Below are 17,005 nucleotides of genomic sequence, written 5' to 3' on the forward strand. Positions count from 1 at the left end.
ACCGCAATGAGAAGCCCCCGCACCGCAATGAAGAGTAGGCCCCGCTCGCCGCAACTAGAGAAAGCCTGTACGCAGCAACGAAGACCCAATGCAGCCAAAAATAAATAAATAAAATAAATTTATTAAAAAAAAAAAAAAGAAGTGCCTACCACCCAGGATCAGGTAGATAATGAATGGAAAAATGCTTTGCAAACTGTAAAGTACCCAACTTGTGAGGATGTAAACACTTAGGACCTCTTCCCTGAGGGCCTAGGATCCCATTCTACTTTTGGCTTCACTGGAATGCCTTGGGAACATATCCTGTGTTCTAGAACTTTCCCTCCACTTGCCCCTCTATCAAAATGTAGTTGTCTTGGGTATCATTTTCCCTTATGACCTGTCTTAATGGTTACTGGTGGAATTCAACCCCTCCTACCTCCCCACCAAGAGATTTTATTTCAACAAAGGCAAGCACAAGCTTGTTATCTAACCCCAAAGAAAGACTCCTTACTTCCATTCTACCCTAGACTGGACTCTGTGACATTCCTGTATCATGTCTCATGGACTCATCTGCCCCCACCTGTGCAAAGCCCGCCCTTCTCAACATGGCACTTCCTCCAGGAAGGCCTCCTTTCAGAGCCCCAGCATCATGTAGACACCTCCCTCCAGGCCCCCATCCTGTTCTTACTAGTAGAATACTAAATATGCCCTTATTATAGCTCCAGGGGAAGAAAGATTTTATCTATTCATTCATTCATTTCGCTCAACAATATTTGTGGAGTACCTCTTTTTTATCAGGTACTGTAGCATTTCAAGGGTGTAGAGAATTACCCTGGTTTCTGAAGAAGAGGAGAGTATTAGCTGCAGGGAAGAAGATGAGCAAAGGCATAGCAGTGTCAAAACCTGAACTGAGTTAAGGAAGCAGGGAGTGGCTGAATCATAGGGTGCAGGGTGGTGAGGAACGAGAGGTGAGGCTGGACACATGGGCAGGATCCAGGTGTAGAAAACTCTGACATCGTGGCCAAGTCCTAACCATCCTGTAAGGCCTGACTGAAAGGCCACCTCCTCCAGGAAGCCCTCTGTTGTAGACCTGTGCTGTCTTTGTCTTCATAGCACTCCCACTACCCCCCACCCCCCAACCCCACTTTCCTATTGGGAACTCATTGCATTTGGCTGACTACAGCAGCTGGTTCAGAGGCGGGCATGAGATCCAAGCTAGACAAATCAGATTCTGCTCTGGGACATTTCTGCCAGACCTCTTGGACGGATTTGCCAAGTAAGGAGGATGTGAACCTGGGGCAGCAGGTGGCCTCTGGCCTGAAAGATAACAAGAGGTATAGTGAGGTAGAGCCCTGAGATATTTTTCTGAGCTACTGGGTCCATCTATGCCTGAAGTCAGTTGTATCCTGGACCCCCCAGTTACATGTATTCAATCATTTGTTCATTCAACAAATAGTTGCTGAATGCATACTCTGTTAGTCAGGGTTCTCCAGAGAGACAGAACCAATAGAATATATACATATTTATCCTATATATAGTATATATATATAATCAATAGGTTATATATATATATATGTATGTATTCATATATGTATATGAAGAAATTTATTACAAGGAGTCAGCTCATGCAGTTATGGGCTGTGAAGTCCCATGATCTACACTTGGCGAGCTGCAGACCCAGGAGAAGCAGGGGTGTGCTCCATTTGGAGACTGAAGGCCTGAAAACCAGGAGAACTGATGATGTAAGTCTCAGTCCAATGGCAAAACCAAAGTCCCAGCTCAAGCAGTCAGGCAGAGAGCAAATTCTCCCTTCCTCCACCTTTTTGTTCTATTCAGGCTTCAATAGATTGGATAAGATCCACCCACATTGCCATTGCAGAGGGCAATCTGCTTTACTCAAGTCTACGAATTCAAATGCTAACCTCATTTGGAAACATTCCCATAGACACACCCAGAAATAAAGTCTAACCAAATATCTGGGCACCCTGTGGCCCTGTCAAGTTGATAAACAGAATTAGCCATCACACCCACCATGTGCAAGGCACAGTTCTAGGTAGTGAAAGTATAGTAGTTTAAAAAAAGACAAGGGACTTGCCTGGTGGTCCAGTGGTTAAGCCTCCATGCTTCCACTGCAGAGGCCGGGGGTTCTATCCCTGCCCTAATATTCTGCATGCCACATGGTGCAGCCAAAAAAACAAAACAAAAAACGACAAAAATCCTACCTAGTGGAGCTTACATGGTAGGGGGGGTAGGGTGTGGGTAGAAAGATTTATAAATAAAATAAATATAATAAGATAAAATAAACCATTAAAATGGCATGTTGAGTGATAATAAATGTTATGGAGAAAAATAAAGCAACAAAGCAGAGAAGAGTCATAAAGAGTGTTGGGTGGTGAGTGGGGAAACATTTTTAAATTTAGTTTCAAAATGTAAGTAAAAATTTAATTTAAACTTATGTGATAACAATCTAAAGAGGTAAAGGAGAGAACCAGGGATATGTCTTGAGGAAAAGCATTCCAACCGAGGGAACAGGAAGTGCAAAGTCCCTGAGGTAGGAGCACGTTTTCATTTTTGTTTTTGTTTTAATGTTTATTTATTTATTTGGCTGCGACGGGTCTGGGTCTTAGTTGCGGCATGCGGGAACTTCCTTGTGGCATGTGGGATCTTTAGTTGTGGCATGCGAACTCTTAGTTGCGGCATGTAGGATCTAGTTCCCCCTCGAGGATCGAACCCAGGCCCCCTGCATTGGGAGCAGTCTTAGCCACTGGACCACCAGGGAAGTCCCAGGAGCATGTTTTCTTATTCAGTTAGCAAACACTCCCTCTCCTAGTTCCCACTGCCTGTGGCCTGTACCTCTCACCACATTTACTGTCAGTGCCCACCATCTCACACAGTTGCCTTTATTTTAATTCATGTGTTATTCAGAAATACCTACTATTTGCCAAACAGAAATGCTCTCACCGTGGTGTCGATATGATCTCTCGTTCATGGATGAAGTCAGGAAAGTTCAGAGAAGATAAGTAATTTTTTCCAGGGCCACCATCCCATGAAAAGGCAGAGCTGGGATTCAAACCCAGGCTTGCTCACCTCTAAACTCCGCGTTTGTAGTCCTGCCTCCCAAGGTCGGTGGTTGAAGACACTGGGTACATACTTGGGAAGAACGTTAACTTCTTTGAAACTCATCTATAATTCAAGCAGCTGCCTCTGAGGACAGCAATACCGTGAATAATAAAGCTTCGACCAGATATTCCATCAATCACTCTGTGAATATCAGCCCATTTCATTTCATAAACCCCTTGTAATGCAAGAATTGCTGTGTCCATTTTCAGGTGGAGAAAGTGAGGCTCCAGCCACCCTGCTGAAACTCACAGGTCAGCCTGGTTGGTCTTTGTCTTGGTTTCTGGTTCCCACGTGTCCCTAATCCCCTCTCCTGAGGTCTGCAGAGCACTTTGCCCTGGGCTAGGCTTTGCTGTCAGCACCCCTTCTCTGCCCTGGGCAGACTGCCACACCCTGGGCTGAGACCCCTGCACCCAGAGGTCCCACTGCAGAGCCACTGCAACTCCTAGAAAAGATGCTGGCCCCATGGGACTTCATCCTGGCTCCCCACTCCAGCTGGAAGCTCTGAGCTCCCTGGAGGCGGCCCTGCCAGGGCTGACATCCCACCCACCTTGCTCTGCACCCTGCGGTTCCTGGGGGCCAATCCTTCTCCTTGGTTTGAATTTCCACCCTCCACTCCTCCTGGCTGGGAGCTCCCAGCAGCCTGGGCAGCTGGGATTCTATGTACAGAAGGTTCATCAAGATGGTGTTTGAGGGGAATTCCGTGGTGGCGCAGTGGTTAAGAATCCACCTGCCAATGCAGGGACACAGGTTCAAGCCCTGGTCCAGGAAGATCCCACATGCTGTGGAGCAACTAAGCCTGTGAGCCACAACTACTGAGCCCCCGTGCTACAACTACTGAAGCCTGTGTGCCCTAGAGCCCGTGTGCCACAACTACTGAGCCTACATGCCACAACTACTGAAGCCCGCACGCTCTACGGCCCATGTGCTGCAACAAGAGAAGCCACTGCAACGAGAAGCCCGCGCACCACAACGAAGAGTAGCCCCTGCTCTCTGCAACTAGAGAAAGCCTGCGCGCAGCAACGAAGACCCAACACAGCTAAAAAAAAAAAAAAAAAAATGGTGTTTGAGGGAGTTCCCTGGCGGTCTAGTGGTTAGGACTCAGCGCTTTCACTGCCAAGGGCCTGGGTTCGATCCCTGATCAGGGAACTAAGATCCCACAAGCTGTGTGGCATGGCCAAAAAATAAAAAAAAAATTTTTAATTAAAAAAAAAATAAGACTTCCCTTGTGGCACAGTGGTTAAGAATCCGCCTGCCAATGCAGGGGACATGGGTTCAATCCCTGCTCCAGGAAGATCCCACATGCCACGGAGCAACTAAGCCCGTGCGTCACAACTGCTAAGCCTGCGAGCCACAACAACTGAAGCCTACACGCCTAGAGCCCGTGCTCCGCAACAAAGAGAGGCCACTGCAATGAGAAGCCCGCACACTGCAACGAGGAGTAGCCCCTGCTTATCGCAACTGGAGAAAGTCTGCGTGCAGTAATGAAGACCCAACACAGCCAAAAATAAACAAATAAAAAATTAAAAAAATTTATTTAAAAAATTTTTTTAAAAATAAAGAAGATTGGCATTAAATAAATAAATACATACATACATACATAATAATTTTTAAAAGATGTCGTTTGAAATGCAGTAATTTGGTGCAGGTTTTTGTTTCTCAACTCGACTGTGAGCTTCTCAGGGTAGGGGTCAAGTTCCAGTCTCTTCTTTATTTTCTTAAGCCCTGGGAGACTTCCTGGCCCAATCAATTCTCTTGGAGATGGTATATTAGTTTCTTAGGGCTGCCGTAACCAATGGCCACTGTTTGGTGGCTTAGAACAACAGAAACTTATTCTCTCACAGTTCTGCAGGTCACAGGTCCAAAATCAAGGTGTCGGCAGGGTCGGTTCCTTCTGGAGGTCCTGAGGGAGAGCCTGTCCCGTGTCTCTCTCCCAGCTTCGGGTAGTTGCTGGCAATCCTTGGTTTGCAGCTGCATCACTCCAATCCCTGCCTCCATCTTCACACGGCCCTCCCGCTGTGTGTCTGTCTTCTCTTTGGTCTCTTTTAAGGATGCTGTCTTTGGATGTAAGGCCCACCCTAAATCCCGCTTGATCTCATCTCGAGATCCTCAATTACACTGGCAAAGACTCTATTTCCAAATAAGGTCTCAATCACAGGTACTGGGGGTTAGGACTTGGACATATCTTTGTGGGGTCACTAGTTGACCCACTGCTAATGGAGAAACACAGGCCCAGAGGAGAAGGGATTTTCTCAGGGTCCCAAGGGCAGCCGAAGGCCTGCCTGCTCTCCTGATGCTGGGCCAGAGCTCTGTCACCGCCCGTACTGGCCTGGGTCCCCGAGACTCTCTGGGAAAGTCTTCAGTGAAAAACCATCTGGAGACTGACTATCTGGGCTTCGGGGGGAGCCTGCCTTTTCCTGCGCGGAGTGGCTGAGAATGTGATCAGGGAGGGAGTTTCCTTTCCGCGTTGGCTCTGTGCCTGGGGCCTTGGCTGGTGTGCAGGCCCCGCTCTGGTGGCGTCCCTGCTCTCGGAGACACTGCTCCTGTCCCCTTCTCTCACAGGCCACTGGCAGCCCTGGACACTGTGGGGAGGGGAGAGGGACGCAATCCTCCTGACCTTGGGGTCACTTTCTTTCCAGGACATGGCTCTCGCCCTCTTCGGAGAGAGATGAGAACATTGCATAGAATTTAAACCAATAACTGACTCTAAATCCCTGGTTCTTAGAGGCTGTAGAGCATCGTGATTGGGATTCTGGACTCAGAACCCAGACCACCCAGCCCAGGCTCGAGCCCCTGCTCTGCCATTTGCCGAACATGTGGCCTTGGGCACGTTATTTATTCCTCCCAGCCTCGGTTCTCTCATTGGTAAGACAGGGGCAATGGCAGACTGACCTCCCGGAGTCATTAAAAGGATGAACGTGGGCTTCCCTGGTGGCGCAGTGGTTGAGAATCTGCCTGCCAATGCAGGGGACACGGGTTCGAGCCCTGGTCTGGGAAGATCCCACATGCCGCGGAGCAGCTGGGCCCGTGAGCCACAATTACTGAGCCTGCGCGTCTGGAGCCTGTGCTCCGCAACAAGAGAGGCCGCGATAGTGAGAGGCCCGCGCACCGCGATGAAGAGTGGCCCCCGTTTGCCGCAACTAGAGAAGGCCCTCGCACAGAAACTAAGACCCAACACAGCCAAAAATAAATAAATAAATAAATAAATTAAAAAAAAAAAAAAAAAAAAGGATGAACGTAACCACATTAGGCCCTTATCCCAGAGCTCATAGTGAAATCAGGAGAGATGGCTATTGTCACCCTGTGTGATCTGGCGTGCCATTGGAGCTCGGACTACACATGCAGTCACATGTCAGCTGTGATCTAATTCATATGACTTCTAGCCCTCAGCTCTTCCTTGCTAGACGACTCTCTCTTCTTCCCAAGGCTTTGCTTTTCTGGGCAAATTACAACTCAAGTCCATACCAGTAGGGAATGGCCATGGATCATGTTAAGCCAATTCTGGTTTTAAGAAATTCCAGGAGAGAAAGGTGGAGAGAATCATCCCTAGTCTGACGTCATATGCATTCAGTGCTGGGCAGGATGGTGACCTTAATTTCTTGCCTTAATAAAATAACCTAAGGGTCTTCCCTGGTGGTCCATTGGTTAAGACTCTGCGCTTCCAATGCAGGAGACGCAGGCTCGATCCCTGGTCGGGGAACTAAGATCCCACATGCCGCGTGGTGTGACCAAAAAATAAAAAATAAAATAAAATAACCTAAGAGCAGGCCCTGATGCCTGCCATGGAGACAAATCCTGCTGATAGACCCCTTCTTCTGATGCATGCTCACCGCCCCATGGCAGCCTGAACATAGGTCAGCAGGCCAGATCCGGGGGCCCGGCTGCTGGCAGGGGGTCTGGGGGTCCTGCGTCCCCATGAGCAATATGTCACAGTGCCCATCACGGCAGGACGGAGCGAGGGGCCTTCTCCCTCTCTCCCAGAAGACTTCTTGGTCTCTGCAAATCCGCCCAACCCCTAGCCAGCAACCCTTGTGTCCTGCACAGGATGGGATGTGAGTCTGTGTTCTGTGTCCAGCCAAACACTTGCCTTCTTTCCTGTGGAATTTTAGAATCTAGAATGAGGATCTAGAACCTTAGACGTCAGCGGCATGGGGCATCCCGACTGCCCAGCTATGGGCCTCACCCTGCCAGTGCGTCCTCGCGGCCACGTTAGAGAATCCAGGTCCATAGACGGAAAGAGCTGGTGGCATCACCCTTCCTGGCAAGGTCACAGGGACCGGGAGGAGACTGTCTTGACAAATAAAACCCCGTTTGCTATGTTTGTTCAGCCACAGTTCCGCACCAGCAAGTCCTTTCTCTGTGTCCCCTCTGACCTCTCCCCAGCTCCATCTTCCTCCCTCGCCAGGTCCCGTGAACTTGCCCTCATGACTCAAAATGTGCTCCCCCCGAGGACTGAGTCGGCCCCGCCTGCTTTGCTCATGGAGAACAGGCCATGAGCCGCTGGGTACCTCCATCCTCCCTGGAGCTCCTGTGGATAACATCCTCCATTTCACTATATTGGAACCACATGGCCCGTGAGCTGTGGAATTTAGGTCACTTTGGGTCAACAAAGGTTCACTGTGCTAAGAGCTAATTGCCAAGGAGAAAAGATGACACAGAGGCAGGCCCTGCCCTGGTGTCACCAAGAAATGGGCATAAAAATGGGAGAACTCAGTCTCATTTCCTCCGAAGCTCAATCCCGCGTAAAAGCACATCCTCCCCTTCAGCGAGGCGGGGGCCTCATGTGAGAGTGAGGGCAAGACCAAATATATATTTCCTGTGGATGTCCTTCTTGAGGTCAAGGGCAGTCTGAAAAAAAATCTGCAGGACTGGGGAGAGAATAGGGCTTGGATCCAAACCAAGCCAAGGACACAAAGTAATCGAGGCTCTTCAATTCCTAGGCTCTCAGAATCACAGAATGTTAGATTCTAAGGATCACAGAATCATAGCCAAGAAAAGGATCCTGGCTCATGCAATGGGATTCCCTATTTTTACAGATGGGGTGGGGATCTGGCAATTCCAGGGGGAGGCCACCACATTCCATACTCATTGCCGAAGGCTAAGGGTCCGCCCTAAGTGTGGAAGACCCTCCCTGTGTTGATGAGGTCATGGGGATCCCCTGCCAGCTAAAGCTCAACTGCCCAGCTTTGCCTGTGAAGTGGCATTTCCACAGCTACTGCACCAAGGGAACAGAACTGGGTCCACTGATTCGCAGGCGGACTCAGGTGGCCTCTGGATTTTCATCCCTGGCCACAGCAACGCTTCCCACCCCCCAGCAGTTTCCTGGAGACATCAAGACCTTCGGGTGAGACAACCCACCCCAGCCGAACAAGAGGGTAAGTTCTGGTGCCAGAAAGACTGACTCTCTGCTAGGATTGTGAGAAGACGCTCAGTGGGCATCTTTCCCAAATCCCAAGTCTGGAGACGGTAGCAGACATCCTGAAATGGATTCTTCTGTTGGCGTAGAGTGGGCGGCTCAGCCAGGGTCCTGCAGATCCACAGGGCACCCAGAGCCCATCCCCCGCTACACCCCTACCTTGGAGGATTTGCTGCTTGGGAAACACGCTGCTTTGCAAAACTCTATCCAGGTGGTCTGTGGGCCAAATCGGCAGCAGCCAGCTCTTAGACCTCTGACCCCCTCGCAGAGGACAACCATCAGTTGACTTGTCCGGAAGACCACCTCCCCGGGCTGTAAGGGCCTGATTTCTTCCTCTCTTCAACCTCAGGGCTCTGGTGAGGACTTTTGGAAACAGCACATTGCTTTTGCTGTGGGAGAGGGAATGTGACCTGGGCTGGGGAACCTGAGAACCATATTCCTCTGGCCACAGGGACCAGTAGGACATGGGTCACAAGTTAACCCAGAGAGCTCTTCCCAAGGAATCTTCTTCCTGGATCTGGTGGAGAAAACGCTCTTACATCTATAATCTAGGAACCAGAAATACATGAATAGGAATAGGCCTGAGGCTGTGTCCTCTCTGTTATGGAAAAAGCCCACCTATAATGGGACAGAATGAGGCTGGTTCCCCGAGAGAAGCCCAGAGTTTGGGGAAAGGAGAGAGAGCGAGAATGTACGAGGGCGCTATGATGGGTTCTTGGTCTCAGGGCCCGCAGTTCCTGGAGCGGCCTGACACCATGTAGATTTTCCTTTGATTCCGCGAGTTACATCAGCAGCTCTAAAACATACTCTCTCTGACCCAGTTCACATTACAATCCAGAACGCACACACACACACACGTGTGTGTGTGTGTGTTATGATTATATGTACATCATTTTCATGAAACAATATGTAAGCCCTTATTATGTATGATACATTCTGATACTTTCCATTCCATGCCACGTCATTTTCTTTTATTACTAGTTGAGACCCACTAAATCGATTTCGTGACACACTAAAGGGTTGTGACCTGCAGTACAAAAACAACCGAGCTGGAGCAAAAGCTTTCCAGTAAATCCCCGTTTTTGCCAACACTAGTTCAAGTTGGTTTTGTCACTTGCAACCCAAGTAAATACTAACTAAATTCAAGCCTGGCGGGCAACTTTGCTCCCGTTCCAGCCCCACCCACCCCTACCCCTGGCCAGGCTTCCACAAGGAGCTCAGTTTGCCAACTCACTTACTCATTCCTCTATGGAATGAATCCACCCTAGCACTTAGCAGTGGCGTCAGACCTCGGGTGAGGCACTCCACCCCACTGGCCTCAGTCTGGGCACCTATAAATTAGGCCTGTGCCCTCTGCCTCTTAGAAGGACGGTGTGGATCCCATGAGACCCTGCGTGAAACGCTCCCAGACGGGGCTCCGAGTGTGAAGGATGCTCTCCACGTAGCCGTTCCCATCCTCCAACCCCACCATCACAAGAATCTTCATTTTTAATTTGAGTTCAGAGAACGAGGGGGAAACCCCTTCAAGAGCCTCTCAAATCTTCCACGAAAGGAGAGTCCCATGTATACGAAAATGGTGACGATGGTGAGAGTAACTGTTGACAATCCTCCCATCGTCAAGATAAACGCATTCGATCCTTCCGAGAACCCTAGGAAGTAGGTGATATGGTGCTGGAGGATTATCAGGACAGGCAGCAAGGGCCTGGAACCCAGGGGTCCTGGGGCCGAGTTCAGTGCCCTTCTCTCCCCTGTGACCACTGCTTTCCTGTCCCTCTGTGAATTGGGCTCGGTTTCCGGGCAAAGCTATGGGGGCAGGGATGGTACTTTTGCTACATTTGGCAAAATACTCTCAGGCAGCGTTTGCTCAAACCATCCTAAATGCCGTAGGCAGGGAGAAGGGCAGCGATTCCTGCAGTCCAAGGATTTCAGGGTCAGAGTGTTCCTGGAGTCCGGTCTCCATCCCTCATGACTGTCACTGCCCGAGCCAGGGGCAATGGAGCTGCCAAAGGATCCCAGGATGCCTTTCGGGGCCACGAACATGGAGTCATGGTTTGGGATTATTATAACCTTGGGTCTAAGTGCCCTGCTCTGAGCTGCCCAGCTGGATTCAGGTTGCTGCCAGTCAACAGCAGCTGGGAGGGAGCCCCTGTGTGCAGCTTGGGCCCTCGCCTAACATGGGACATTGGAGAGCTAACAGCGGCATGTCCTTTGGGAGATCCACATAAAATCTACCATCTTCACCATTAGTCAGTGTACAGTACAGAGACATTAAGTACATTTACATTTGTGCACCATCACCACCGTCCATCCACAGAACCCTTTCCATCTGGCAAAACTGAAACTCTGTCCCCCATTAAACATCAACGTTCCTTTCCCGCCTCCCCACCAGCCCCTGACAACCAGCATTCTACTTCTGTCTCTATTTGAGTTTGATTACTATAGGGACCTCATCTAAGTGGAATCGTGCAGTATTTGTCCTTTTGTGACTCGCTTATTTCACTGAACATAATGTTTCCAAGGCTCATCCATGTTGTAGCCTGTGTCAGAATTCCCTTCCTTTTTAAAGGTTAAATAATATTCGAATGTGTGTATAGACTACATTTTGTTATCCCTGTGTTGTTGAACCCAAGTTCGTGTGCCTGACGCTCAATGAGTTCAAACAAACTGAAACGTCGGAGTTTGGAGCTGAGAAAGGTTTACTGCAGGGCTGAGCAAGGAGAACTGGGTAGCTCATGTGCAAAAATCCAAACTCCCCAATGGTTTTTTGGGGGAAGAGTTTTTAAAGGCAAAATTGCGGGGGAGGGCTGCAGGGTGTGTGACCTTCCTCTGATTGGTTGGTGGGGAGGTAACTTGGTGGTGCCCCAGGAATCTGAGGCCTCAGCCTTCTGGTTCCCTCCGCTCTGGGGTCTACGTGCTTGTGCAGACCCGAAGTCACCATCCTCCCCCTGGGTGGGACCCCCAGGTCCAGCAGAAGAACTCAGAGATTTGTATCAGATTGTTAAGTAAATCGCTTGAGGAGGAGCTGGGACTCCACTTTATCGCTGCACCATTGTTTCTTGACTGCCTTTCCTTTGTTTCTGCCTTCCCTCCCTTCCCTAATTAGTAACTGTTTGAATCTGCCCTTTGGCACTCGGGGAAGGTCTAGGAGGCTGAAGCCTTCTTCCTGCAAACAAGAAATGGGGGACACAGAAAGACTATTGTACCCAGAATGGCCACGTAGGGTCCTGTTTGGTTTCAATCCCCCCTTTTCTTTGATACTCCTCAATCTTGAGGAGAACAGGTGTGAGACAAGAAAGGGAGCAATGTTTTGGATGGAGAGGTTAAACTCGGTTGTAGGGGGACTTGGTTTCACGTGAACACTTGAGCTGCTTCCATCTCTTGGCTACTGGGAATAACACTGCTAGGAATATGGCTGTACAAATATCTCTGAGTTACTGCTTTCCATTCCTTTGGGTGTACTCCCAGAAGTGGAATTGATGGGTCAAATAATAATTCTATTTTTAATTTTTTGTGGGGACTCATTGTTTTCCACAGCAGCTGTGTCATTTTGCATTCCCATCAGCAATGCACAAGTGTTCCAACTTCTCCACATCCTAGCCAACACTTATTTTCTGTATTTTAAAAATAAGAGCTATTCTAATGGGTGTGAGGCGTTGGGGGGTGTCATGTGGTGAGAGGGAGCCCAGCTCTCCTCTCCTCATCCCCAGGACCTGAGACCCTAGTGACTGCAGCAGGCGTGGGCCAGGTTGCTACCCTGCAGGATCCTGTATGAGCTCTAGTCCACATACCACTTCTCCCAAAAACCACAACGCATGAGCCGTTACCTGAAAACTGGGTTCACCTCTTGGTGGATGTCAAGCCAATAGACACAACCAAACCAAAGATCGGGAGAAGGAAGGACTGTTTACTTGCAGCAAGTAAGGAGGACACCCGGGATCTTTCCCAAAGCAGTGTCTCCTCTGAACAGCAAAATTGGGAAAGTTTGAAGCTAAGGGTCTACACATATTCATGAAGGGGCTTGAGCAGAGGAGAATTCAGCATAGAACTGGGGCAAAGGTCGACAGAATCCAAGCTTTAGTTGATTGAAGTTAGGAGGGTCAACGTCATCATTCCATCCTCCACCTGGGCAGACGCCTTAGTTCCTGCAGAACTCAAAGATATATTATTATGTATATCCCTTGAGGAGGAACTAAGACTCAGTTTTATTGCTGAACTATTGTTTCTTGACTGCTTTTCCTTTGTCCCTGCCTTCCCTCAATTCCCATAAGATCATTGATTCCTGAGACCTGTTCAAGGGCAAGCATTGCAACCAGGCTTACATCATAAAATGGCTTAGGCCAAAATGGCTTCTCTTATGTCAAGAAAGCTATTCCTGGATCTCTCCTCCGGGGACTCCCTGACCTATCTGCTTACAATTCCATGACTTCAGGCTCTACTCATCTAGAAGATTTAGCTTGGTATCTCTTCCCCTGCCCCCCATCCCCCCCCCCGCAAAATCTTCCACCAGTTCACCCACTTCACCTAGTAATTGTTAAACTGGAAGCTAAAAATGTGAGCTTGTCTTTAAAAGAGCAACACAGCTTCATTGATATAAAGTCACATACCGTACGATTCACTCATAAGATGTACAAGTCAGTGGTGCTTAGCATAGTCACAGAGTTGTGCAATCATCACACTACCTAATTCCAGAACATCTTTGTCACCCCCGAAGAAACCCCACACCCATGATCAGTCTCTCCCCATTCCTCCCTCCCCCCAGCCTCTGGCAACCACCAATCCACTTTCTGTCTCTACACATTTGCCTCTTCTAGACACTTCATGTAAATGGAATCACACAGATGTGAGCAAAGGGTGAGATGTAGTGAACACCTGTTGCTTTTTTGCCCGCCCAGCATCCTTTCTTGGTCTTTTCTGGGATCAGCACCCTTTTGTGTTGAGTAACTGCCTCTCTTCTACCCCATGTGGTTCTGGTGGGTGTGCTAACCAGCAAACCTCACCTTCGCGCCCACCACCCTGTTAAGGCCTGAACGTTTGTGTCCGGCCCCCAAATTCACCGGTTGGAATCCTGCACCCAATGTGAGGTTATTAGAGGGTGGTACCTTTAGGAGGTGATTAGGTCATGAGGATGGAGCCCTAGGGGATGGGATTAATGCCCTTATAAAGGAGACCCCACAGAGCTCCCTGGCCCCTTCCACTACGTGAAGGCACAGTGAGAAGTCAGTTGTCACCAGAACCCAACCACCCTGCCAGCCTGACCTCAGAATTCCAGCCTCCAGAGCTATGAGCAATAAATGTTGTTTACAAGCCACTCAGTCTGTGGTATTTTGTTACAGCAGCCCAAAGGGACTAAGACACACCCCAAAACACACGGATGGGCGTGTGACCTCAGCTAGCCAATCAGATTCTCTGGCAGGGATGCAAAATTGGAGTAGCCGGGAGGGGCAGGTGGCTGAGAGTCATGGGACAGGTGGCTGAGTCATCTGATGGGAGCAGCCTTGTGCATCGGCCCTAACCTCCTGACAAGTCACCAGGCCGCCTGCTTCCTGGTCTCTCCCAGCCCTGATGGTCCAGCTGTACCTTTGTGGCTGGAGCTGCCCCAGAGTCTTTCCAAAAGATTCTTAAGTTTAAATGAGCCCTGCTATGCTTTCAATTCAAATGAGTGATTATGTAATAGTCTAAAGCAATGATTCCCAGTGTCCCCTTAAGATTTAGTAAATAAAGGGAATGAGTCAAGCATTACAATAAGTAAATAAATAAGCAAGGCCGAGAATCAATCTCTATTGCTTGCAGTTCAAAGGACTTGAGGAAATCACACCTCCAGGTAGGTGTCTGATAATCAGCTATAATTCTTCAGCAAAAATGATAGGGGCCAGGCCCTGGGCCAGGGGAAGGTGACAAGGAGGTCCTGACTTCCTGCAATCAAGCTGATTAAACAGATTGGTTTAATCCTATCATTCTCATTTAGGTCACAAGAGTGAAAATGCTGTTTGTTTGCTTGCTTGCTTGTTTGTTAACAGTAGAAATTCTCTAAGACTTTGACAAGTGTTAACTACGATATTTTTGAAATACCCCTCAGATATCCCTTTATTTGTAAATTGTCCCCCCTCCCCCAATACCGACCCTGTTCACCAGGGGCTAAATCAAGGTGCTTAGGAATAAGAACAGAGGACAAGTCCTCAGGGAGGACTTGGAAGGGGGGGACATGGTTTAGGGACTAGCTTTCCAGGATTGGGAGGGAAACAGGCGGAGCAAGAAGTCACCTGCAGCTTCTCTCCATTATGATCAAACTCCGTGGCTGAGTGGTGTAAAACCTCCCAGCGGGCACGGAAGGCAGCTGAGAGCAGCAAGGCGCAGGAGAGGCCTCCTGACAGGTTGCTTAGGTGGAGAGAGAGGCTGAATCACCTCTTCCCTCCCCCGCCAATCCAGCTCTCCCCCTGCCCCCCGCAGCCCCCAGGGCCCGAGCGAGACCTGGCAGATGGACTGAGGGCTGAGGGTGAGGGGGCTTCACAGAGGGCGGGCTGGATGCTGGTGGCGGAAAGTCGGACCCCTGCAGCTCCTCAGAGCCGGGCTGGCATCACGGAGCCCACAGAGAGAGACACCAGGGGACCTTTCACCAGCAAGAGACAGTGAGGGCCCAGCAGGAGGGTGAGGTGAGGCAAAGGAGGCCTCTGCCCAGGCCAGCCAGACCCCAGAGGGACAACACAGGCACCCCCAGGCAGATGTCACCTTGGGGCACAGCAGACTTTTATGGGGGAGAGAAAAAACCCCCTGGTTAAAAGGCAACGGCAGCCCCAAAATGGAGTCCCTTATGCTAAACCCACAACAGCAAAGGAAGACTTAGTACCTACTCTAAGTGCAGCTTCAACACCCCCAGGAATGGAACCTGTAATCAGTCAGCCTAGTGGTCAGCCTGGTGGGCTGATTCCATTCCCCTGAGGAGGTCACCTTGCCTGAAACAACACATTCTTTGCTAATAAGTTCCTTTTTCTACCCTGTTCTGCCTTTAAAAACCTTTCCTTTTCTACAGCTCGGCAGAGCTCCTTTCTGTTTCCTGGAAGGGACACTGCCCAATTCACGAATCAATGAATAAAGTCAATTTGATCCTGAAATTTACTCAGTTGGATTTTTGTTTTTTAACACCCTGATAAGAAATTGAGGCCTGAATTTGCCTGAACACTCACCCGCAAATGCCTGACTTTGAAACCATTTCCCATAGGGTTAAAAAACCCATCCTGAAACTGTGCCCCTCAGGGTTAAAAGAAACTGGTGACTAACAGAAATTCTTGAGCTTGTTATAAAGCACAGCAGGTAAGAACAGCTTGTTAAAAACTCCTCCGCTTGTAACCTGCCTGCACTGACCAGGCTGGCTGTAATTATTTTCTGACTCCTTAACCCCCGCTTTAGGTAGATAACTCTGCCGTGTGGCGTGGGTCACTATAGTACCAGGGCGATGGGCTTAAGTTGTTTTCCAGGAACTTGTATTCGATCGACCCCTGTCCGGTTCAAGCCAGCTAAGAATGGTTGGGACCACCGACCCTAAAACTGGACCTGTGCAGGTGTGCAAGGAACAACATTCTGGCATCAGAGGGCCGAAAACTGCACCCTCAGACGATGCTAAGAGCTTCCATTTTTGAACATGCATCCCATGAAGAAGGATGTGACTCAGATACATGTGCACAGAACCCCAATCACCTCAACTTTTCCCCACCTCCAATCAGCCTGCCCCATGCCTAAGAGCGTCCTGCTTCTTTATCCCATAAATATCTCGAGCCCCTCACATTCGGGGAGGCAGATCTGAGATTTGCTCTGTCTCCTCGGTTGGCTGCCTTGTGAATAAACTCTTCTTCTCTGTTGCAAACCTCGCCATAGTCAGGCAAACGAACCTGGTTTGGTAACAACTTTACCCAAAAGAGCGTGTTTTACATGCAAGAGACGGAGGTTCCCTGAGGCCAGTTTGTTTCTTTTCAGCAGGTTGGGGACCCTTGAGGAAGGTTAGGTGAGTTTAGGAAATGAAGCGACTCCACTTCGTGGTCATCTGGGTTACAGGGCACACTTTTTGTCTCACCGCAGAAGCAGGTCTCCTGCAGGTGACAGAGGACTTGCTCACCCAGCATCTCTTGGGGCTATGGTTTCATAAGAGTCTCTATAGTAAATACCCCTCATTCCAATGGCTGGCCGGTCCCTGAGGCTCCCAGCGCTGAGGAGAGGCCACAATATCTGATGTGTCGCCCGGGAAAACAGCAGGGAGGCCCAGACGGCCAGGCGGCCTGGGGTTAGCCAACTCCACCTCCAGGACATTTTCTGGTCAGAGCGTCCCCAGGTATAGGAGGCCAGGGCGCCAGGGCTGCAAAGGCCCCTACGGGTCCCACCTCAGGGCCCTCCAGCCTCTCACTCCAGCTCACAGGGCCAGGGAAGGCAGTCAGCCCCGACCCCAAAGACCAAGCCTGGCTGGGTGGGCACACCTCCTGTAAAGCAAAGCCCCAAGTGTGGCCT

This window comes from Balaenoptera ricei, chromosome 10 (genome assembly GCF_028023285.1).
Source record: "Balaenoptera ricei isolate mBalRic1 chromosome 10, mBalRic1.hap2, whole genome shotgun sequence".
NCBI classification, from domain to species: domain Eukaryota; kingdom Metazoa; phylum Chordata; class Mammalia; order Artiodactyla; family Balaenopteridae; genus Balaenoptera; species Balaenoptera ricei.